The sequence below is a fragment of the Lissotriton helveticus genome, chromosome 4_1 (genome assembly GCF_964261635.1).
Source record: "Lissotriton helveticus chromosome 4_1, aLisHel1.1, whole genome shotgun sequence".
In the NCBI taxonomy this organism is placed as follows: Eukaryota; Metazoa; Chordata; class Amphibia; order Caudata; family Salamandridae; genus Lissotriton; species Lissotriton helveticus.
Window position 1 is genome coordinate 215076764 of NC_136063.1, and position 24743 is coordinate 215101506.

The following is a 24743-nucleotide window of genomic DNA, read 5'->3' on the forward strand; positions in this document are numbered from 1 at the left end:
GTGTCGTCATACCAACATATCTGATATGGCAAGGGCAAGTCAAAAGATAGATCAATGGGGCACTGTTACAGTTCGTAAAATGAGCCTGTACCCACGGTCGGTCAGTGCCTATGTCTATTGACGTGGAATACTTAGTCTGAGGGCTAATTCCACAGGGATGGTGTCCCAGAACTGCTGGTAAATCCCATAAAGTACCTACAGGTCTCTTGGGTGTCTCCTTAGGACGTGTATGTACCAGGCAATCCCGTATGCTGCTCGATCTCTTGAAAGAATACAACGGGGGAGCAATTTTTTCACTGCAACATACTCCAATGACGGCGAACAATCTTCTGAATATTATTTGCTCTCGTGCTGAAGGTACTCACGAAAGTTAACCTGTCCAAAGAGGGTTTTGAAACAGGAGGTTCCAACAAGGCTTCCCGATTATTATTATTTGCCCATTTGAGCGAGCGCATGATCAATTTGTGCGGATAATGCCTAGATGAAAGTTGTTTAGATAACCCCTTTGCATGATCCTGAAAAGTATCTTCTGATGAGCAATTTCTCCGTATACGGAGAAACTGCCTATAGGGCAAATTGTCCCTCAGGGCTTTAGGATGTTGGCTGTCATACTGTAATAATGAATTACGTGCCATCGCTTGAGGTACAGTTCACTCTGTAAACCTTCAGGAGTGGCATAGATGGATAAATCAAGGAAAGGTAATCTTTCTTTATCAATCTCTACTGTGAATCTCAAGTATTGGTTCCTGCTGTTGAGCCATTGATGGAACTGTAAAATTGATTCACGATCTCCTCTCCTCACTACCAACACGTCATCTATATAGTAGAGAAGTGTGGCTCAATGGTTAGAGCGACAGACCCTGATGCAGTAGTCTGGACGGGACCAGGGTTCAATTCCCGCCTCAGGCTCAATTTCCTCGGACCTGATAATTCTCGCCTCGGTGCCTATTCTAATCATGAGTCCCACTCTGCACCTCTGGGCAATAGCTTGCTTAATCTCTACAATGGCCCCAACAACGCTGAGGATGCCTGACTTCACCTTGGGGGTGCCCAGGAGTGGGCTCCTCACAGGGAAAGGCCAGGAAGGGTTCCTCTGCGGTATTCGTACAAGCGCCGAGATGCCTACGGGTAGTCGTGCGCTATACAAGTGCGTAATCATTTCATTTCATTTCATTTCATATAACGCTTCCACCATCAAATCAACGTGAAAAACGGATTGGCAGGTGTCAGCACATGTTGTTGCTCGAAGGAATGTACGTAGAGATTCACCAAGCTAGGGACAAAAATGCTTCCCATGCTGGTCCATGAGATTTGAAGGTTAAATTGTCTCTTTAAATCAGAAAAAGTTATCTTTCATAGCCAGCCTGGCAAGTGTCATAATGAAATGGCCCGGGGTGATGTTATCCAAATCAGCTTCACCCAGGATGGACGTGATGGTCTCTAAAGTCTCATCCTGGGGAATGGAAGTGTAAAGGGACTCTACATCGAAAGAGATTAAAAAGTCTCTCTCGATGTCATATTCGATATCAGGTATCACACATAATACATCTTTAGTATCTTGTAGATACTTTGGCATTTTCCGCACAAACGGCCTCAAAAAATGATCCACAAAGGTGGATAGGGGTTCAAGAACTGAGCCCTGACCTGAAATGATTGGTCTCCTCGGTGGGGTTTTTTGGGGTTTGTGCACTTTTGGTAAGATGTAAAAATACGGCATGACTGGATGCTTAGTCTGCAAAACCTGAGCCTCATGAGCAGTGATCCAACCCTCAGTGAGGGCTTCTTCCACCAAAACACTGATATGTTTGCTTAATTTCTCTGGCGGATCCTGTCTCAGAGGCTTGTAAGCTCTCATATCACTGAATTGACGTCGACACTCAGCTCTGTAGTCAATGGTGTCTAGGATCACGATCAAACTGCCCTTGTCGGCAGGTTTGATCGTGATAGTTTGGTCTTGTGATAACATACGTAAAGCTTGATGTTCCTGCCCAGATACATTCTTATATATACTCTGGTGAATCTCCCACAATTTATCAATATCCTCTCTGACTGCCTTCTCAAAGGTCAGTACCTGGGGTGGTACCAAATGTATTGGTGATTGAAATGTAGACCGTTTCTTCAAGCCTGTATTTTCACTCCTTTGATCAAAAGCCCCATCTTGTTTATCCTTAAAGATGTAATGGAGTCTCAATTTTTGAAAAAATTTGCGAGTTCACATTGTATGTGGTCACAAAACCCAAGCCTCTGTTAAGGACAGTGTCCTCATCTTTAGTTAACACCTTGGTGCTCAAATTGACTACAAGTGCGGATTCGTTGAGGTCCCTGCTCGAGTCGGGTTCCTCCTGGTTTGGCTCCTGGCCCTGCATGTGGACCTGTCGACTCGTCCCAATGAACCTGCATTTGTTGGTTTCTTCTTTTACCTCTCGACCTCCGGGGACCAAACCCTAAAAAAGGCTGGATATTAAATTCAGTGGGAAACCCTGAAAAAGGTGCCATCGGGGTCTGGAAAGGTTGCGGTGGATGAGATGGGTAACCCCAAGGTGTTGGTGGCCACCATTGTTGCAAGTGTGGTGTCGGGTGTCCTCTATAGTTATTAAATCTGTTGAATCTACCCCGTCCTTTAAATTGTAGTGTAGGTGTGCCTGAAGTCTCAGAATCACTGCCCCCCTCAGAACTGGAGCCTGAATAGTTAGACCCATATCTCTTCCCATTGTTCTTAAACTCGGGTGGAGAGTATGTATCACTAGTGTAAGGATAGATCCGTTCGTGTTAAAACTTTGCTAGGTCTTTTTTAAATGTATCTATCTTGGTCTGTAGGATGGAATCCTTAAATTCTTTGTTGTTTTTATTAGACTCTTCTTGTTGTTTTCTGAAACGGGTAGCTGTGATTGTAATTTTAATTTGAGATTCCAATACTTGGATTTCAATTAAAATGGAATCCCCCACTCTTTTCGCTGTACTAATGATCAGAATGAGCCAGTCGCGCATGTAGCGCCAGGCTATCAATGACCAATCTTTGAGAAAAGCCTTATCCCGCAGAAACAACCGGGGGGCATTGGTCACTATTAAGCCAGGAGGAGCACAACTGGCCCTCAAATATTCTGCCATGCTCCAATGTACATGAGTGTTATTTCTTAAGAACACGGACTTTGGCCCACTCGTCCACTGCACCCACTGTTGGAATGGGGAGTCCCTCCGAAATGCTTGGCATACTATCGAGTATTGATTGATAAATTGTGTCATCATAGGCTAATCCACTGATTTCAGCCATCTTGTGCACGTAATGTGAGCAAATTGAAACAGAGAAAAACATCTGGAAAATAGCCAACCTCAAAGCTATCTGTGGTGTTTAGAGTTGCAGGAAATGCCTTTTGTTGCTTACTGTCTCATTGAAGCCAAACAGGAGGACAGACACTTGGACCTTGGAGTCCACTTCTTTGCCTGGGTACAAGAGGAAGCAGGCCCAGTCGTTGGGGCTCCCCAGGTCACAGGCAGTGGGTCCTGTCCACCTCTATTCTTCCTCAGGTCCGGAAAGTGTTCTGAACCTGGTGCCTGAAGATGCCGTATTTATGCCAGGCATGAGCTAGTGGGTGGGAATGACTCCTGAGCACGCCCTAACCAATGGGTTAAAATTCCAGGAGGCAACCTTACACACCTGCCAGCTCATGATGCAAACTCAGATAGTACTGGGAAAGGAACTTAGGTAGGCCCCTCACAGATACGGTATGGGCTTCGGGCAGTACCCAAACCCGGATGATGTCACTTATACACTTACTGAATAACAAATAAATGTCTCATCGTATGCCTTAGATTGTCCTAAAAGGCATAATCGTGGAGCAGATTTTCTCCACATGGCTTCGTCCTGTGATCTGTAGCAAATTATTGGAGTGAAATACTCTCCAAGCTATCCCAAATGCTGGAAATTGATATGGAAGCAGGGCCCTTACTCACCCTGTTGAGCTATGTATTTGAACTTCACAAAAGCATCAGATGATTTACCACCATATCGGTCCTCTTAGTCAAATGCAAAGTTGCAATACACTGGGTTAGGAGCCTCCCCCACACCCTTCCAACTGGCCCACCAGCATGACGTGCTGCGACACTACCAGTGAAACAATGCGCATCTCTTCAATCCCCAACCTCTAGACCGAAAGATATTTGGCAACCACTGCACGATTATTTACTGTTGACTGCATACCAATCCCAGGAAGCCCGCTCAGTCACATCAGACCCTCTTCCTACTGCCCCATAACTTGCTATATGATGGCCAGTACCCCAAGGCACCACTATACACATGCCGAGCCGGGTTCGGACCAGAGGGTCTGCACTACATGGTCCTTCTCCCTCCCTCCCCTATCAGTCCACATTCCTCTTCATCACTTCCCCCCTCCCATTATTTGCCACTATTTGCTGGAGTGTGGATGCTCCCTATGGCTCCCGAAGGACAATCCGGCACCAAGCGACCTTTTCCTCCTACCATTGAGGAAACAGTTAATTTTATTGGTGGTTTCTTTTGTTATAGGTACCTACCTATTGCAGATTGTAGGGCATATGTTGAATGCACTGTGTCCTTTAACAATTACACCTATTTGGGCTAATGGTATTATTGTTTTCTACAATGCTGTACTATGCTACACTGTGATATACATTTATGCAGAACATATATATGTTAGTGCATGATCAATCAATCAATCAATCATAGTACTTATAGAGCGCACTGCATGATCATCCATTACTGTTTCCTGTTACTCTGCTTGTATGCCCCACCATGTCAACTTCGCTGAAAAACAATACAAACAGTTAAAAATATATATTAAAAGTTGATGTCACAAAGAATGAACACCTTCTCTTTGTTACCTCCAAATTGCTATTAGGGATGAAGGAAACCATTTTTCAATCCAAAATGGATAAAATCAACAGTATAGGGCAAACAAAAAGGATAGTACTGGAGTGCAAGACGAGGTGACACGACTACAAGTACATGTTCAAATAGAAATGGGCAAGGAATCTCAGGGCAGGCATGAGAACCGGATTTCTAGGGGGATTTGGACCCATTGGAGATGCAGGTGGTGTCACTCATCCAAACGGAGTTAGTGGATGACGTTGCCGGACAGGACAGGTCTGCAGTCCAGGACCAGGACGAACTACAGGGTTTGTGAAAACAAAGGTCCATATTATTATTATTTCACACAATTTATCCAAGTGAAGTTTATTAACTATTGGTGTGTTTAAACCTGCAACAATAACTAATATATACAGAAACTGGACTTTCAACCTAATAAAAACGTTGTGCATTTATGTGATACCTATTTCTCAATGTTGTTTTGCAAGTAAGAAGGTATAACGTTAAGTAGTTTTAGTTGATCATTTTCTAATATACTAACAAACAGTAAAATGAACTTTTAAAATTAAAATTAATAATCATTTTAGAACCTTTCATACGAAATATATTTTTCAAAAGTGTTTTATAATGCTGAAGTTATAGCAGTTACATTTCCTACTCGCCCTTTTTTCTAGAATATTTACATACAAGAACCTGGATTTTTGTACTGCAAATGAATAACAATAAGTAATTTTTTAAAGTAGAAGCAAAAACAATAAGTTGCTCTATTTTCCAAGAATAATTTAGCCCTAATATAGTACAAATAGCAACATCAACATCAGGCAAGAAGCCACGCTAACACATGACCATCGTTCACTTTGCATGCATTAGGGCACTCATGTTTTATTTACAAAGAAGCCCGAAGAAACAAAATAAATCCTGTGGCGAGACCAAAACATGTCTTTGAACGTAAACGTCATCCGCTGACTGATCAGTTGTTTTCTTTAAGCTATTCAAGGTGCCGCATGAGTGGAAATATTGCAATGATACTACAGCAAAAGGCCTGATTTAAGACTTCAGAGCGCGACATATTGAAAACGAAGTGGCCCATTTGTATGAACAGATACAATTTCATATTCAAGGCAGGATTGTGACTCTTATCTATAAAGGTATTTCATAAATTAAAAAGCCATCTAAACTGATCTGAAATGCAAAGTGCAAGGGTTTCTATTTGGCATAATTTTGAAAGCCTCTTTATGTCCGTTTTCCCGAATAACAACAACAAAATTTGCATTGGAGTCAGATTTTCAGTAATAAGGCACATAGGCCATTTGTCATGTTTACCGCATTTCAATGGAAGGGTACATACTTTTTTATGTGTTTATGTATTCAAATTCATTTACTTAGAGCCTCGGGTCCCTTTACGCAGCGAGTCATATGTGTTTAAAGTGAGCTTTTATAAAAAAGCACACAGTTGAAAAACGACTTGTGGATAAGGCTTGGAAAAAGACAGAGAACTGAGGAAAAAATACCCCTCCATTTATTTTCATTGATCGCTATTGACGTAAGGAGAAAATACATTTAAAGTTTAAGGCCTCAATGCACACACATAATTGGAAAGAAGAGCTAGGTTTAGAAATAAATGAATGTTGTTTTGCCTTCTTTGCTTCAAGTCTTACGTTCAAGGGAAGTAAATGGTTGCCATATTATTCTGTTTCTCATGAATAAAAGGCAACGCACAACATTTAGTGACCCTACACCTACTGACAGCTGGTGACTTTTGAAAGTGTTGAGGCTTAATTCTTGGTACGAATTCTTGTCAGCATGCCTGACTTCTTTTCGGAGAATTCATGGTTATTCTCTGACATTTGCTTTATTTTTAGGTGAATTCATTTGCAATCTTACCGTGGTGCAGGTTTCTTGAACTTTTCCAGCATTGGCCAACTTGCCATCTGTGATACTCACTGAATGTACCTTTCTGCTTTCAGTTCAAGTCTCTGACACCTGTATTTTGTCTGCGTCAGCAGTGGCGCATCGAGTGCCTTCAACTTTCTCCCATTTCGTCATTATCTGGTGTAAAGAGAGGAGTTGATGGGCTTTTGTTAAGCCTGGGCGGTGAACTCTGCTCCTCTCGCGGAGTTTGCAGAGTTTCCCGCACTCTGCATTGCGCAGAGCTAGCAGAGTTCTGAAAAACTCTGCTTTGCGCAGCGGAGCAGAGTTTTTTCCTCACTTGCGTTCACCAATGTCAAGTTGGCGAGCGCGAGCGAGGAAAATCAAACTCCCAGCGCGATTATTCCTCATTCGAGATCGTCAACATCAAGTTGGCGTGCGTGAGCGTGGAAAATAAACATCCCGGCGAGATTTCTCAACGTGGGGTGGTCAGGATTCTCATTGAGAGGGCTCGTGCATACTCACTGAATGTACCTTTCTGCTTTCAGTTCAAGTCTCTGACACCTGTATTTTGTCTGCGTCAGCAGTGGCGCATCGAGTGCCTTCAACTTTCTCCCATTTCGTCATTATCTGGTGCAAAGAGAAGAGTTGATGGGCCTTTGTTAAGCCTGGGCGGTGAACTCTGCTCCTCTCGCGGAGTTTGCAGAGTTTCCCGCACTCCGCATTGCGCTGAGCTAGCAGAGTTCCGAAAAACTCTGCTTTGCGCAGTGGAGCCGAGTTTTTTTCCTCACTTGCGTTCACGAATGTCAAGTTGGTGAGCGCGAGCGAGGAAAATCAAACTCCCAGCGAGATTGTTTCTCATTCGAGATCGTCAACATCAAGTTGGCATGCGCGAGCGTGGAAAATAAACATCCCGGCGAGATTTCTCAACGTGGGGTGGTCAGGATTCTCATTGAGAGTGGTCGTGTATGCTCACGACCGCTCGCGATGAGAAGCTGTTTGTTCGCGTTGAGAAAGCTGCCGCTTGAGTAAAAATCTACTCGAGCGGCACAAAAGAGAAAGAAGGGACTGCTTGCGCTGTGCAAGGTGACATTCACAATGACTGCACAGTGAAATCCTCACTGTGCAATCGCCGCAAACGCCATTTTTCTATGGTACTCCACCACTTTCGGAGCTCCGCGTAGTGCGACTGAGCTTTTTTTGCACTTTGCATAGCTCCACGTAGTGCAACTCCGAGAACTCTGCCCAGGGTTAGTTTTTGTGCAATTCTGCCTCCATTCCTATCCTCCTTTTGTTTTGGTGCATTGTCTTGGATGTCTTTCTACATACTGGATGTGAGTTGGCTTCATACGCAGGGTATTGATTTCTGCGGGCCTGAAGTCACAGAGCATGAAAATGATAACTGTGTTCCAGTCTTGGCAGTCTGAATAGACCCGGTGCCCTTTGTGCACACCGCTTGTGCTGCTCAGCCTGTCGGTCCGGTGGCTGCATGCGCCCTGTGGAGCCAGGATTGTTCTTTTTTTGTTTTGTGCTTGACCAGTTAAGCCTTAATTTGCTGCTTTGCCACATGTTTTAGCTTATGGTGAGATGTCATCTGGATTTGTGGTTTTCGGTAGGACCGGGTGGCAGTGTCGGCTTTCAGACGCACGCTGAACACCATGGAATTTCACGTCTTTTTTTATATAACTGTGGAATTCCGCGGAGTTCCCACCCACCACTAGAGACAATGAGTTATTCTCCAAAACTTAGCATAGAAGCTTGTAACTTTTCTGAGAGTCTTGACCCAGTGACGATTGGAAATGGTGAAGGAGAACCGGGATCTCTATGAGATGTCAGTATTAATGTTACAAATACATTTTGGGCCACGCATCAATGTGGTAATGGAAAGACACACATTTTATATGGAAGTACAAGCCAAAGGAGAGAGGGTAGGAAATTATGTAGAAGCCTTAAAGCCTCTTGCTCAAACCTATGACTTTGCTAACCTTACAGATTCTCACATTGGAGACCAATTGGTGCATTATCCAATGATCCCAAGGTACAAGAAAGGTTATTGGCCAAAAATCCTTCCCTAAAAGAGGCAATCGGTACGTCCAACAGGGTGAAGGAAATAGGCAATACCTCTAATGTTGTTTCTACTCCTGGTGTTTAGGAGGTGTGATATGGAATGTATGGACTACAATGCCTATCTGTAGGAATGTGGGTTTCTGTTTGCAGTAACCCCCCACTTTTTGTCAGACCACTTTTTCTTGGTGTGCCCTGGGTCCCTGCCAATCAGGTTCCCAGGGCTTGTGTTCTTCCCCCAAACTAACCCAATTAGCATCTCTGTCCACAGGTCAGCCCCTGGTAAATGGTACCACAGGTACCCATGGCACTGTGACTAGGAAAGACCTCTGAGGGCTCCAGCACTTATTGTACCACCCTTAGAGGCCCTGTACCTTTACACACACTGTTGGAACTGGCCCTTCTTGCAGGGTCATCCTTAAACTTTTTGCTTCTTCTTCCCTTATTTTTCCTGACCCGTGGCTGTTGGCAATAGGACTCTGCGCACTTTACCACTGCTGATCGGTGCTAAAGTGCATATGCTCTCTGGGTAAATTGTTATTGTGATTGGATATACATGTTTGGCATATTTGTATCACCATGAAGTCCCTAGTAAAGTGCACTGGGTGTGCCAGGGCTGGTGATGACAAATGCTACTAGTTGGCCTGCAGCACTGATTGTGCCACCCACAGGAGTAGCTCTAAAATGGTGTCTCAGGCCTTCCACTGTAGTGCCTGCGTGCAGTTTAGAACTGCCATGTCCTCCTGGCCAGTGTCCCCACTGACCAGGCCAAACCCTTCCCTTTTTTTGCACATCAGCCACCCCTATGGAAGGCCCAAGGTACCCCCCTGGGCAGGGTGCAGTGTATGTGAAAGGTAGAGCATGTACTGGTGCAGGTAACATGTTCTGGTAGTGAATTACAGCCATTTTCGTTTTTCACTATTGTAAGGCTATCTTGCTCCATAGATTAACATGGGGGATGCTGGCTACAGTGGTTAACAGCATTTCTTCCCATAGGAACAAGATAGGACATAAGTATCTAGTATCCCTGAACTCAGAATTTAATAACACATCTTTTAGGATAGGTTGTTTTTAAATCCTGGGTTTGAGAACAGCACTTTTAGAAAGTTGCTGTTCTCTTGTCTAACCCTTCTGTGTGCCTGGGCCTGTTTGTGTATTGACTGTCTGGTTTGTGAGTGACAGGGGCTGGGGAATTCCCCAGCAGGATGGATGAGTCAGCACTAGGCTGAATGACTGCAGTTGCAATTGGAGTGGTGGGAGGAGTTAGCACCTGGGCTGAATAGGGCTGTGCCTGCCTTCCACAATGCTGGCTCCACCCCCCTGCTGGGCGGCTGAGGACCCTGCCCCTCACTCTGAAAGGAAAGATGCAGCCAGCAAAACAAAGTGCTCAGGATCCACCCAGAACTGGTTCAGACCGGGCTCAGGGCCCACATGCACCAAGAGAACAAAGACTTTAGGGGTATAAGTACAGGACCCCTGACAACAGAAAATTAGATCATCCTGGAAATCAAGAAGGAACCTCTGCCAAGGAGAAAGCTGACTCTGAAGAAGGAAGATTGTCCTGCTGTTGCTCTGCTGGACTGACCTGCTGTTGCTTTGCTGCCAAGGAGAGGGGAAGGACTTTGCTGTGTGCTGTGTCCCCTGTCTTGAAGGAATCTCCAAGGGCCTGAGAAGAGCTGGCTCCCTGTTTTGAAGTCCCAGGAACAAAAGGACTTCACCCCCAGCTTCCCTGAACTCTGCTGAGAGAGTTCTGTCCCTCCTAGAGTGCTTGAGCCAGTTGTGGGGCCTCTGGAGGTTGTACCTGTGCTGGGAAGCTTGAGACTAAAGCTTGAGAGACTTTTGAAACTGAAAAGTGTCGCATCGCTCGCTTGCGGAGCGCTTCCCCGACAGTGCGAGAAGTTTCCCGCCGCTACGGAGGTCGAGATCGTCGCAGCGCCTGACGCCGCTGCCAGAGACGTCGCATCCTTCGTTTGCGGGACGCACCAGACCGGTGCGGGAGAATCGAACATCGCTGCGAGTATCGTCGCAGAGCCTGTCGTCGCTGGGTGAGAACGCCGCACCGCTTGCTTGCGGACCGCATCACGTCGCTGCGAGTGTCGTCGCAGAATTGTAGTGTAGCTCCTATTTTCCCAATAGGCTCTGCGCATTGGAATAGTACCTACAGCAGTAAAGGCCTAGACCAGACGTTAACTAGGTCTACTACTGTCGATACTAGACTTAATTTTTGGGTTTGCCAGCTAAGCTCAGAGTTCGCTAGAAACTTTCTCGAATGTTCAAGGAAGGATTAACTTCCCTGATTAGACAAGAAGGGATTTAGTTTCTGACAACCATAGAACATGACAACTTTGCTCTCCCCTAATCAAGAGTCAATCTCAAGAGTCGTGTGAGCACAAGGCAATTATTTTACTCAGTCAGTACGTGCATTCTTAGTCTCATCAGAATGTAGAGAAAAGGAAGAGACGGGCGTGTTCAATAAAAGGTGTTATTTATTGATCAGTCTCTTTTCTCATACATGAGAAATGGATCGGTATTATTGCAATACTTATAGTTAAGTAAAGTGCATACATTAAAAGCAATAGTATAAAATAATACTGTAAAAACATTGATATGGTTTCTGAGCCATATGATGTTTTAAAATGATTAAAATATATTTACATACACATATACATTTGACTAAACGTACTCAACTGGTGTTTCTAAATACGCCTACCCCGTGTACCTGACCTAAGTCTAATGCGTGGGCGGGAATAGAAAGTTACAGTTTAAGTTAAGTTTGTTTTTGCCAAGTGAATAACTAAAGAATTCTCTGTGAGGGGTTATTCAGTTCTGTACCTGGAATTTAGGATGGATGAGGAATGGTATCTCTTTCTCTGCTCTCGATATTCCAGGCTGCCTGCGAGGGCTGCCCAGAAGCGCCGGTGCTGGGTCTCTCGGCTTGAGATAGCAGCGCGTCTCTCAGCGCGTCAGGAAGGCGGGGCTGCTGCCTGCGGGGTCTGCTTCTGCTCTCGGCTTCGGCAAGTATGGCTGCTCCGTCTTGTCACCACGCGTGTGTTTGCATAGGGCAAGGTCGGCAATATTTATACCTTAAAGGTGCCGGGATTGACGTAAGGATGGACATAGGTACGTCAATAAAGATGTCATACGACTTGCTCGTTAGCACATTCTTTACTAAAGTTCTCTGTGAAATCAAAACAATGGCCGCACGGATTATCCAGGTTGTCATAGGTTTGATTTGTTATGAGAACGTCGTATGCCTTATCAGGGGCTGGAGGAATGTCGCTTGTCTAATTAGATCTCAAGCGTTATGACCTAATCAGATAACACGTTCCTGTGCCGTAGTGTGACTGCGTCAGATAACGGTATCTGCATCATGGGGGCTGTTCTTGCCTCATGGGCTGACTGTTAGTTAACTAGCTAGTTAGTTTAACCAGAATAGGGTCAGGAATAGGGGGATCGATTCAGAACCTATAGAAATACACGACAGAATCATCGCATCGAGGAGCTGCGAGAGAAAGGATCGCCGCTGGACCGCGCATCGCCGCCCCGGAGATCGTCGCAGCACCTACGAGATCGTCGCATCGTGCCTTTGCGAGAACAGACTTCCTACGGAACCTACGCACCGGAATCCATACAAGTGGCCTTCCTCCTCATACAGACCGGATTCGTCGCAACACGCCCGCTGCTGCAGCGGGGCTGTCGCATCGCCTCCCCAGGGTCTCAGGAGCAACGCATCGCTTGTTTTCCACCGCACCAGCTTCTGCTTTTGGAACTTTGTTGCAACTAAAAGGTACTGTGAGTAAACGTGACGCAACTGTGAAATTTTCACGCATCTGTAGAGAATTCTATCGTAACGTAGAGAATTCTGTCGCAACTTAAAGAATTTTAACGCAACCTTAAGAACTCTTTTGAAACCATATTCTTGAACTGTGTATGTTGGATTTTTGTCGTTTTGGTCTTGTGTAGTTTAGATTAAATACCTTTATTTTTCTAAACTGTTGTGGAGTCAGTTTGTGGTGTTTTCACTGTGTTACTGTGAGTGTTGGTACAAATACTTTACGCATTGCCTCTGGTTAGCCTAGACTGCTCGTGCCAGGCTACCTAGAGGGTGAGCAGGGGTTATCTCAGAGGGTTATCTCCTTGCCCTGACTAGAAGCAAGGGTCCCTATTTGGACAGTGGTACCTACCTCTGCCAACTAGAGACCCCCAGATCTAACATACACACACTGCCTTTGCAGGCTGCATGTTTTGGTGCAGAAGAAAGTAAAGAGTCGACATGGCACACATCCCTGTGTGCCATGCCTACAACCCACTGTCCTGGCATAGATCAGTCACCCCTCTAGCTGGGTGCCCGATGCCAGTGGTGAGGGTACAGGTGGATGAGCCCTGTACCCCTACAGTGTCTAAGTCCATTCTTAGACATTGTAAGTGCTGTGCTGCCATTAGGAGTATATAGTGCTGGGAGCTTGTCATTACAAACTCCACAGCACCATAATGGCTACATTGAAAACTGAGAGGTTTGGTATCAAACATCTCAGCACATTAAACCCACACTGGTGCCAGTGTGGGATTTAATGTAAAATGCACACGGAGGGCATCTCAGAGATGCCCCCAAAAAACAAACCCACCACTAGTGTCCAGGCTGAGTGGCTGCTTGCAGCTGCCACCACCAGACATGTTTCTGGACTCCTGGGCCGATAGCCTGCTGCTCTCTGGGGTCTGAAACAATGCACATCCGGGGAGGAGGTGCCAAGTCTCCTCCCCCAGGATGGGCAGGGTTCACGAAGGGGAAACTTTAAAGGCATGCCACCCTATTGAGCCTCCCCAGACCATTTGCTGCTTTCAGCAACTGGTCCCCACTGGTTCTACCCCCCACTTTGGGCGGGATAGCGGGTGGGAAAAACAAGTGAGGGAAAGAGGTGTGCTCACCTCTGCCAACTCCACCCCTCAGGTGGGGGAGGCAAGGTGAAGCACAACCCTGAGCCCCTCCCATCTTGAGGATTAGGGGACCCAACCAAGCAGGGACAGGCTCCTGCCCCTCTCATACTGGCATGATAGGGGGTGTACCCACCCCAGGGAAGGGACACATTGGTCCCTGCCCTTTACCTACCTGTAAAGCCCCTAAATCTAGTATTTAGGGGGCACTCTGAACCTTGCTTCCTCAGATCTAGAAATGACAAGAAGAAAAGAAGAAGGACCGAACAGCCATGCAGCCAGCTAAGAAGAGGACAACGCCCACTGACTTGGCCCCAGCCTTCCAGGCTTGTCTCCCCTCGAACCTGCTCCTGCAAAATCCCGGCTGTGTCCTGCAGCCAGCAACCTCAAAAACCCCGGAGGACCTGCCTGCCTTCACTTCCAAAGACCGGTTCTCCCGCGAACACCGGATTTGTTCAAACAGCAACCTCTGGCAGCAGCCAGAAACCACCAATCCAGCCTGAACTTGAGTGGAAAAACACCACGAGGAGGTCACCCCGGCAATCCTGACCCGAGATCCGGCAACCCTTGGCCTGCCTCAAGCCTCCAGCTGATGCCTGCAGTCTAAATCCAGCAGGCCCTCTAACCGCGACCAACAGCTGGTAAGAAGATCCGACCCCAAAAGGCACTCCTGCACCCGACGCTCCACAGGCTTATTTGCCCAAACCAAAGGTGCTTAACCAACCCTTAACTTCCAACTTATCACTCAAAGTGGTGGTCGCACCCATAAGGGCTTTGTCTCCCTGCCTGCAGTTCTTTTGCAAACCGGAGGTTCTCCATAGAAAACAACAGGGCGCCAGATGTCGAAACAGCACTCTGCACTCGGCCGCCCCAGTGCCGCTGAGGGTGCACCTTTTGTGCTACTTAGTTTCCCCATTTCCCTGACCTAAACCCTAGGAGCTTTGCTCCCACAACCCAGTGGCCTGCTTGCCAGCAGCCACCAACCGAAGTCCCCCTATCCACCATTGGATGACATTGGGCCTCAAACACTGCACTTAGCCGCCCTAGTGCCGCTGAGGGTGTAACAAGAGTGCATCACTGACCCTGGGGGACCCCTGAGTCTAACCCCATGAACCGATAAGTTGTTTTTCCTCCACATGATAACATTGACAATTTTCTTCCAAAAAGTTTTGAAGTGTGGAGTTTTCAAATCTAAAAATATTCTTTAAAAATCTCACAAATAACCAAAACGTATTTACTTACCTGTTTGCAGGAAATACCCCAGTGCTGAATCTAGGTATCCAGCACTGAGTTAGAAAAGTAACGTAAAAAGTAATTTACCTGTAATTTACTGAAAAAGCCTATTCATTTCAACGTACTGTATTTGCTGAGTATTGCAACCTACTGCATACCCTGTAAATCAAACAAAGTACAAGTCCTATTATATTTTCAAACTGTTCTACAATCAACAACTTATTACTGTAAAGTATGTAATGCTTACCTGTGCCAGGCTTGCTTTGTTCTAAAATAAAACCACAGTATATTTTTTATACAAAAACAATTTGCCTAGATTTCAGTTCTTGAGTGTGTGAATTAATTTGCTGACTGAGTGTGTACATCAGATAACACAGTCCTCTTATACTGCCTTACTGCTCGACCACTCTCCCACAAATAGAGAATAAGGTTCTATCCAACGTTAACCTCTGCCTTCCTCTGGGGTCACCTGGACCCTATACACACTATACCTCATTTTGGTGTCGTATATACAGAGCCAGTTTCCTACACTATCCAAGGGCAATTCAGAAAGTAACAGAAAAACATGAACAACTTGAGAAACACAAATTGAACATGGATCAATAAAGATTCTAAACCAAAATGTTTCAAATACAGAAGCCCTTATCATATGTCAAACTATTCAAATCATTATGCTTGTGGGAAGAGGAGGCACTTTGCACAAATTAGCAAGAATGCTAAAGTGAACTGTATTGTATCTGGTACTGCGTCCCCCAACATGCAAGTTTACATGTAACAAACTCTGCCTGTGTGATCAAACATTAGGGGGATATTGAGGGGGATCTCTTTGAAATGCCTAAATGTGATATTATCATTTGTGGTAAGATTGTACCTGTTTTAGCAGACTCCGGTTCCCCTTTCACTTTAGTGGGTGCTAAGAATTGGCACAACATATTTGGAAAGGAGGCCATCACTTTATGCCCATCTGACATCAACCCAATAGGCTACTGGGGCTAAGGATTGATCTGTTGGGCTACACCGTTATGAGTATGAATTTAAAAGGCAGGGAGACCATTGGTAAAGTGCACGTGGCCAAACGTTAGGACAATCTTCTGGGTTGGTGCCACCAGAGAGACTTAGGGATCCCCTTGAACCCAAATTCACCTGATCCAGTTACGCTAGTGTCACATGTCAGTGACGATATGGATGTTGTGGAGGAGTTCAGGAAGATGAGTTGGGTCTCCTGACAGGGTTGAAGCATAAGATCAATCTAAAACCAAAGGCATAGCCTATGGTGTACAAGGGGAGAAGAGTACTGAATCCATTGCTGAAACCCCTACAAGCTGAGTTAGACAGATTGCAACTGTTAGGTGTTATAGAGGAGATAGAGTCCTCTGAGTGGTTGACCCCAATTGTTTTGGCCCCTAAGGACATTAAAAATAAGATAAGAATATGTGTCAACCTAAGAGACCTGAACCAACGTATCTGGGTTAATCGTCCTCCTTTACCGATTATCAACAAAGCAGCGGCAATGCTGGGATGGGCAAATGTGTTTAGTGTGATGGACCTGTCAACTGCCTTTCACCAGGTGTTACTGCATGAGGACTCTAGGGCATTAACTTCCTTTATCACACTTCTGGGGGCATTATAGTTCCTCAGGATGCCATTTGGGTTTGCCTGGCATTGCCATCTGCATGCTTCCAGAGGCTGATGAAGGAGGTTTTGTTCAGTACAAACTCGGTCATGTACTTCCAAGATAATATATTGACTGGGGGTGAGTGGTTGAAAGGTTTCAGCACTCCGTCCATCATATTGTTGTGTTTGCTATGCTCGCCCTAAGAGGCCATGGGTATGCTCAGACGTTGGTCCCTTCCTCAATGTGCCACTGGATTCAAGCTACCCTGGCTGATGGGGTGATAACCTGCAACCGGTCCCAGGATGTATGATCTGGGACAGGGAGGACCTGGTCTGACAGTTGGGGCTGGACTGTTCCCATGAGGAGCAAGGTCAATACTGATTTGCATATGACCAGGTCCCAACTGGGGTGGCATAGTGAGCAAAAGCACATTGGATTAAACTCAGATCTTTTGACTGGGGATGAGTGGTTAAAAGGTTTCAGCACTCCGTCCATCATCTTGTTGTGTTTGATATATGGGTATATGGCAAAGCCAGAACGAGTCATGATGCAGTCCTCAAGAAAGTACTACTCAGGTTGAAGGAACGGGTCTCACACTCAAGAGGAACAAGTGTATATTCAGGGTTGAAATAGTCGCGTACCTAGGACACACCATCTCGGGCCAGGGTATCAGCCCTAAATTTAAGTTAGCAGATTTCACAAGTGCCGGCACTCACTGGCAACAGCAGGTTGAGTCATTCTTGGGGCTTTCAGAATACTACTCAAAGTTCATCTGCAATGTCACCAGCGTAGTCCAATCCCTGAGATTGTTACTCAAGAAGGATTTTGAATTTTCATGGTCCTCTGAATGTGTAGTGGCTTCTACCAAATTAAAAGATGAAATAGTTTCCATGCCGCCTCTAGGGCATTTTCATGTTGCTAAAAGAACCATTCTGACCACAGACGCCAGCATGTATGGGTTAGGGGCAATGCTTTTGTAAATGGTTGAAGGCAAGGAAAGGTTATAGCTTTTGCTTCACACTCACGTAAAGGGGCTGAGGCATGCAATAGCCTGTATGTTGGCCATCAACCATTTCAGTTTCTTCTTATGAGACAACCTTTTACTGTGAAAACAGACAACATGCCTTTGGTTCAAATATTTGACTGCAGGCATGCAGAAAACACAACTTCCAGGATAACGAGGTGGATTGAAGGACTTTAGGACTACAATTTCAAAGTGGAGTAGTTACCAGGTACAAAAAACGTACCAGCTGATTATTAGTCTAGAATGCTGTTAGACAAGATGGGTGTTGCTATGGCAGCGCTGCCAATATCATGGGCTAAGGTACCAGCTCTTAATAAACGGAATTGAAAGTTGGAGTATCCAAGGATGAAAACCGCAAGCAGGTATTGGATTTTGTGGTGGGAGGTTGGCTTATCATTAGCAAGGTACCTGAAGGTGCAAAAGCATTCTGGAATGTGTGGGACGAATTAAGCATAGCTAATAAGGAACTGTATAGAGGTGAGAGGTTTGTTCTGCTGATGGAGGTATGTGAAAAAAAGCATTACCTTAGCCAATGAGGGTCATCTGGGCCAGAACTAGACCAAAGCCAGAGTGAGAGAATTTTACTGCTGGCTGTGGATAGACAAACAAGTAGAGGAGGTGGTTAGGTTTGGGATTGCATACCGTTTGCTAGTAATGACATATCAAGGTATGTCAGAGCAATTCCTTTATCTCCTGTGGAAATGCTGGATGACCGTGGTCCAAGGTAGCTTTGGACATTGTAGGTCCTTTTGAATTACTATCGCCCAATGAGAGATTTGTAATGGTGTTGGTAGATTACACCTGCAAGTGGGTCTCATCGTGTTGTGTTAATTCCATAGTGACAAGAATTGTTTTGAAATTCCTAAGGGAGGTTTTTGCATGTGAGGGCATTCCCAGAATCATTGTAATGGACAATGATGTCTAGTTTATTTCACAGGAGATGAAGGAACTCCTAGAGGATTTGTCAATATCGCTCCACCATACTGCCCTCTGTGCTCCACAAGCCAATGACTTAGTGGAAAGCATGAATCGGTTAGTGAGAGTGTGTGTGCAAATGGCAGTAGAAAGTGGAATGCCATTAAAGGGAATTTTGAGGGAGAAGTTGTCAACTCATCCCAATACACCTAACAGTGTCACTGGAGTTTCCCCATTCCAGAAACTTACAGGTTGAATTGCTGGATCTAAATGTAACCCTGCATGGTTAAGTAGTACAAGAACAACATAAGTTTGTCTTCACTCAAGGGCAAGAAATACTTGCTAGGACTAGCGCTGTGATTGGCTATAACGGCCTGTTCTCCTACTGGTCCTAAGGATTAGGGCTAGTGTTGTGATTGGTTAGGGCTAGGGTTCCCATCGGCCAAAGGGGTCACCTGATCACTAGGTCAGGGTTCAGGGCATCTCAGCCTGGGCATCAAGGATAAGGGCGGAGAGGACAAGGGCAGCTGCTTGTATGGGCCTGTTCGGGACTGGTTGGGCCAAGGGCCAGTGATGCTGCTCATTTTCCCATTCACCAGAACCCACCATACCCCATCTACACCTAGAACCAGATGTATGACATTACGACGCATGCTTTAACCACGCATGCTTTTACGACGCAACTTTTACAACGCATTCCATTACAACGCATAGCGCTTTGGGGTGCTGGATAGTGAATAGTTTAATTTACTATTCCAACTCCAGTCCCCGTGGATAGTAGGGAAGGTGTTGGATAGTAAATGAAATCTATTCCCTATCCTAGAGCGCCCCCCAGCGCAATGCGTTGTAATGGTTTGCATTGTAAAAGTTGCGATGTAAAAGCACTGCGTGGTATAAGTTGCGTTGTAAAGGATGTTTCCCCCTAGAACCAGAGTACACACAGACAGCAAATGTACTTTACTTGTGTATGTACTTCAAACAAATCCTACACACATTTCAATGTCCCAGCACCCACTGCAGAACCCCACAAACCACACCTTTCCACCCTTCTACCCCAACTAACACACAACACCTTCACTTGCACACAAAACCCCACTCTATCCTATACCACTAGCCAATCCACTCATCACAAACCCAACCCAAATCCACACAATACGTAACTATATCCCATCCAAACACACACTCCCTACTCTAATTACTCTGAACAGACCCCTTTCTGGCACCAACAAACATATACTCAGCCTCACACCTTTTCATTCACCAATTCCCTCCTCCTCTTCTTCCAAAAAACCATAATCAGACAGCCCTTACACTCCACTTCACCACACATATTACCTCTTTTAGCAATTAAAACTGCCACAAACAGTCTTAACTCTTTTACATTCCTTCTCACACAACACATACATTATTTTCCAAAACACATTACCTCTACCTTTACCATGCAGCTTCCACTCACCAACAATACTTTACAAACAAATACCTCTCAGGCAACAAATACATCACCTCTTCTCACTGCTCTGCAAAAACAACACATAACACACACACTAGCACAACAAACTCTCACACAAATTCTCATAATACTTTCCATCACAAACTAGAAACATACACTCACTCCCACATTCCTAACTACACAAATAAAAATACCCTAAACCAACTGCACTTCCAAGCTTTTTCTCCTCCCCCACACCTAATACATATACAGCAACACAGCAACTCTCTTCTAACTGCCTCCCATCCATTGGACAATTTAGAACCTCACATCATGGCCTACATGCTGCACAACCACCCCTAACTCATATACCTTACAATCTAAATAGATGCAAACAAAACAAGAAACATGTAACTGTTGACACATTTACATCTCCATGTCTACTGCACAACAAGGCTACTCAACAAAAACAGCACATCTCACCAACTCACACTGAACGCCGGTAAAACGGAGGTAATCTTCTTTGGGAAAGGCACTCGCCCCCTGCGGAGCTCTGGTGGCCTGCTGAGATGGGTCCAGCGCCTCTCCCCAGCATAAAGGCTAAAAACCTGGGGGTTAAGTGGGATTATCATTCTCCCCCCACATCCAGCAGGTTGTTGGAGGGTGCCTAAGCAAATTAAGGAACTTGCAGAAATTTCTCCTGTTGCTCCCAGAGGGATGCCGGAAAATGGTAATCCATGCCATGGTCACTTCTAGGCTGGATTATGCCAACGGCCTGTATTTGGGCCTTCCGAAATACCTGATACAACGGTTGCAAACCGTTCAAAATGCAGCTGCAAGGCTGATAAAGCATATCCCTTTTAAACATCAAGTCTCCCCACATTTACGCATGCTACATTGGCTGCCAGTGGCTAGTTGGATAAAATTTAAGGCTCTCACCCTGGCTTTCAGAGCCTTACATGGATCCTGCGCAAATTACTTAAAAACTCGCTTACCTAGATATACTCAGGCGAGATCCCTCCGCTCCAACCGCTTGGTTCAACTACTCGTTACACGAGTTAGAAGAGCACGTTTGGGCGGCAGGACCTTTTCGGCAAGCACTGCACTTCTTTGGAACACTCTGCCACCTTCAATACAGCTGGCACCTTCTGAAACCAGTTTTAGGAGATTGCTGAAGACGTGGCTTTTTACGCATAAGATCTAAGCCACAGGCCCTTCTCTTATCTCCTAGTCTCTTGCTGCACATTCAGCGACGGGACACTTCCGACGGAGGTAACCGTTCGTGCTTTATAAGATTCGGTATTATTATTATTATTAACCACCTTTACCTCCACTTACATGCGCAGACGCATCAAAATGCCTTCTTAGCCTTCTGGACGAAGAACATGATACAGAACAGCTACACTATTGCTATCCTCATAAAGCTAATACCAGCACTGATGACACACCTCTACAAGCCCACAAAACACTGCTCACTCTTGTACAAAACAAAGTCACACCATCACCAAAACTCATTCTCTAAACCGCCTAATAATAAATGCTTGATCACTCTACTAAAGAAACAACCATCACATCTATGACCTTCTCACTGACACACAACTCTTGCTGTTCATAACTGAATTATGGTTTGGAGATGACTTGTCTCCAGTGTTGCATGTAACTGTTCCTCTAGGTATCAAATTATCATGTACAATCATATGGGCAAAAGAGGAGATGGCCTAGCAGTTGTATTTAATCATACTTTAAATATCACTAAAACTGACAACGTCTGCAAACAAGGTTGTGAGGCCCTCTTCACCAGATGCAACCCTACACCATCCTCCTCCTGTAACTTCCTGCTCCTTTACAGACCTCCACCTAGAAATGCAACATTCCTTGACACACTTCTAGATACAGTTTTAAACCTGATAACACTACACTCCAACCTATGTATTATTGGTGACCTAAATATTTGGTTTGACAAAACCAATATGCCCCACCAAAAACAATCATCGATAGCCTAGACGCACTGAACCTATTTCAGATTGTCCACTAGCCCACACACATCACTGGACACATCCTAGATGTCATTTTTGCAAATGCTGAACTAGTTAGCTTTCAAACAACTCTAGTCATGTGGTCAGACTACTATTTGCTTGCTTTCCACCATAAACCAACACAAAGCGACACAACAACCTTACATGCACCCACCTATTGACAGTGGAACAAACTCACATTTGAAGACTTTGAAATACAAGTAACATCCAGTACAGATCTAGACACAATACATTCCGTTAAAAAGCTATATGAGTGGCTAAAGGAAGCTTTTGATATCCTAAAAACCACTAAGAACAACACAAAAGAAAACAGGTACCTTGGAGAAATACAGAGTTAAAAGAGATAAAACAGCAAATTAGAAAGTACCAAGGTATGTAGATCAACACAAACACCAATCAAGGCAAACTTCACCTACAGAAACTTAACAGATTATAGAAGTCAGCAATCAAAAAAGCTAAGAAAAAATATTATTCAGACAGAATTCAAAATGCTAAATGAGCAAATAAATAATTCTATAAAATTCTCACTGTATATCGTAAACCAAATTGCCCAGAAGGAACTCATCTCATTACTCAAGATTTCACAGACAAACTTGCACATCATTACATGACCAAGAGTAGGCTAACCCAGCCTCTGCATTCCTTCCAACAAATATCACACAATTAATTTATCGACCTTGTCAAAGCAAGCAGGCCTGCTGGCAGCCCTTCTGACCTGTGTCCACCACAAACCTTCAAGAAAATTGCTTCCATACCAGTAAGAAAAAACATCAACAATTCTTTAACTATCATTCTAGAAATCTAAAAAAGTTATACATGCGCCCATTACTAAAGAAAACAAACCTGGACCGCTTAACCCCAATAACTAAAGACCAGGTTTTATTAAATTGTAGAAAGGTTTTATTCTTTCTGCGTAATTTAAAATGTATGTTCTACAAAAATGTAGGAATCCCAGGATTGATTGTACATTTTTTTTAATGGTTTTAGAAGTTGGAGCAGCGCACATTTTTCAAATAAATTGGCTGCCATGGTTTTCCCTTCACTTGAAAGCTCATATCCTAAAAACAGGACACTGAGGTGGGCAATTTTTGATTTCTTAAAGTTGAATTTGTAGCCCTCAGAAGCAAATTCCCAAATTATAGTATTCACTATGCTCAAGTGCTCCTCTAGGTCATCGTCCGTCAGATAAATCTAATCCACATAGGACAATGCCTCTCCATCCAAACTTTGAAGTAACTCAGTTACTCTGGCCAAAACAGCCCTGGGCTGTTCTTAATCCCTTGGGAAGTTGACAAAATTGCAGCTGGGACCCTAGCACTGAGAATGCTGTTAGATACCTGCTTTCAGGAGTTATATTTTGGCAAAAAATCTATTTGAGATATCAAGTGTTGTTTTATATTTTTTGCGCACAATGTTATCCATTATTGCGGCACTGTGTGCATTTTGGACCGCAAATGTCTTAGTGCAAGTGTTTAAATGCCTGTAATCTAAAAACAAACAATATGAATTATCGGGTTTAATGACCGGAAACAAAGGATTATTCATTGATAAGGTGCAATGTTTGATCACCCCTTGGTATTGAAGTTGATCTAAGATCTCCCTAACCTGTTTTTTTAGCTTCTTGCTTTATTGGATACTGCCTCTGTGCAGTTGGAGTATTTTGTAAAGGAATTATTTGGTGGATTGAATCCTCATTCCATCCAACATGGTTCTTGCATAATGCTGGAGCCTGGGCTACCGCCCACTCCTGCGAATATGTGTGTTGTAAGTGCCTGGGAATATGGTCTGAGAATGACTGTAGAATTACCGTTTCCCCTTGAGGGCAATCCATGACAAATGCTGGATGCCAATCTCGTTCAGCTAACAAAATGTGATAGCCAAACGTGAGGTTCTCCCAAAAGAGACCTCTCACTGTTCTACATTTCCCCCCTCCATCTGGAGCGGTATTACATATACTTTATGTTGGACACTTACCCTAGTATCAGGTGTTTCTACCGTGATATAATCATTCAAGTCCGCTATCTCCAGAAATTCCATAGGTTCTGGCGAGCTATTTTTACTTCTGCCACACTTTCTAGCATCGTCAGAGTGCTTTCCCCATTCAGTAGTCGAGTCCTCAGAATTCTGTGCATGTCTGATCTTTAGAACTGCAACCTTCTTTTTGAACTGTGGATTTTGCTTTGGTTTCTCTTATTTTTTTATAAGGGTAATCTTGAGCGTGCTGCTTGTCTGTGGACTTTGTACGCGCTCCTTGTCTGTCTGACCGTCCTTTCCTCTCAGAGTTTTTGCATGAACCCTGAAATGGACAAGAGGAACGTGTATCAGTATCCTAAAACCTGTCAGGTTTCCTGAAATTATCCCTGTTCCTAAGGTTATACCTCTATCCTGAGGGCTCCTGTGGAGGAGATCTACCTCTGGATTGATATCTGTTTCCTTACAAGTTTTTTTATTTTTTTATTGTCCCACTTCTTTTTAGCTGAAGCAGGTGTCTGCTGCTTGGAAGTGTCCTTTTCAGGACTGCCCATTAGTTGTGGTTTTAAAGCTTTCCCACCCAAACTGTCTCTGCCTAATTCTGCATATGCAGTTTCAATTATTTTAGGTAGTTTGTGTTCCTGTTCTAAAGGACTGAACTCCCTTAGGCATTGGCGGATAGCCACTGAAGCTGCTTTCCTTTAATTTTAGCTAAAATTATGGCTGATACCTGGGTATAGTTACCTAGTAACTTCATCCCTGAGTTCAGCGCAGGCTCTACTATGTACTCATTCTGTATTTGTCTCAATACA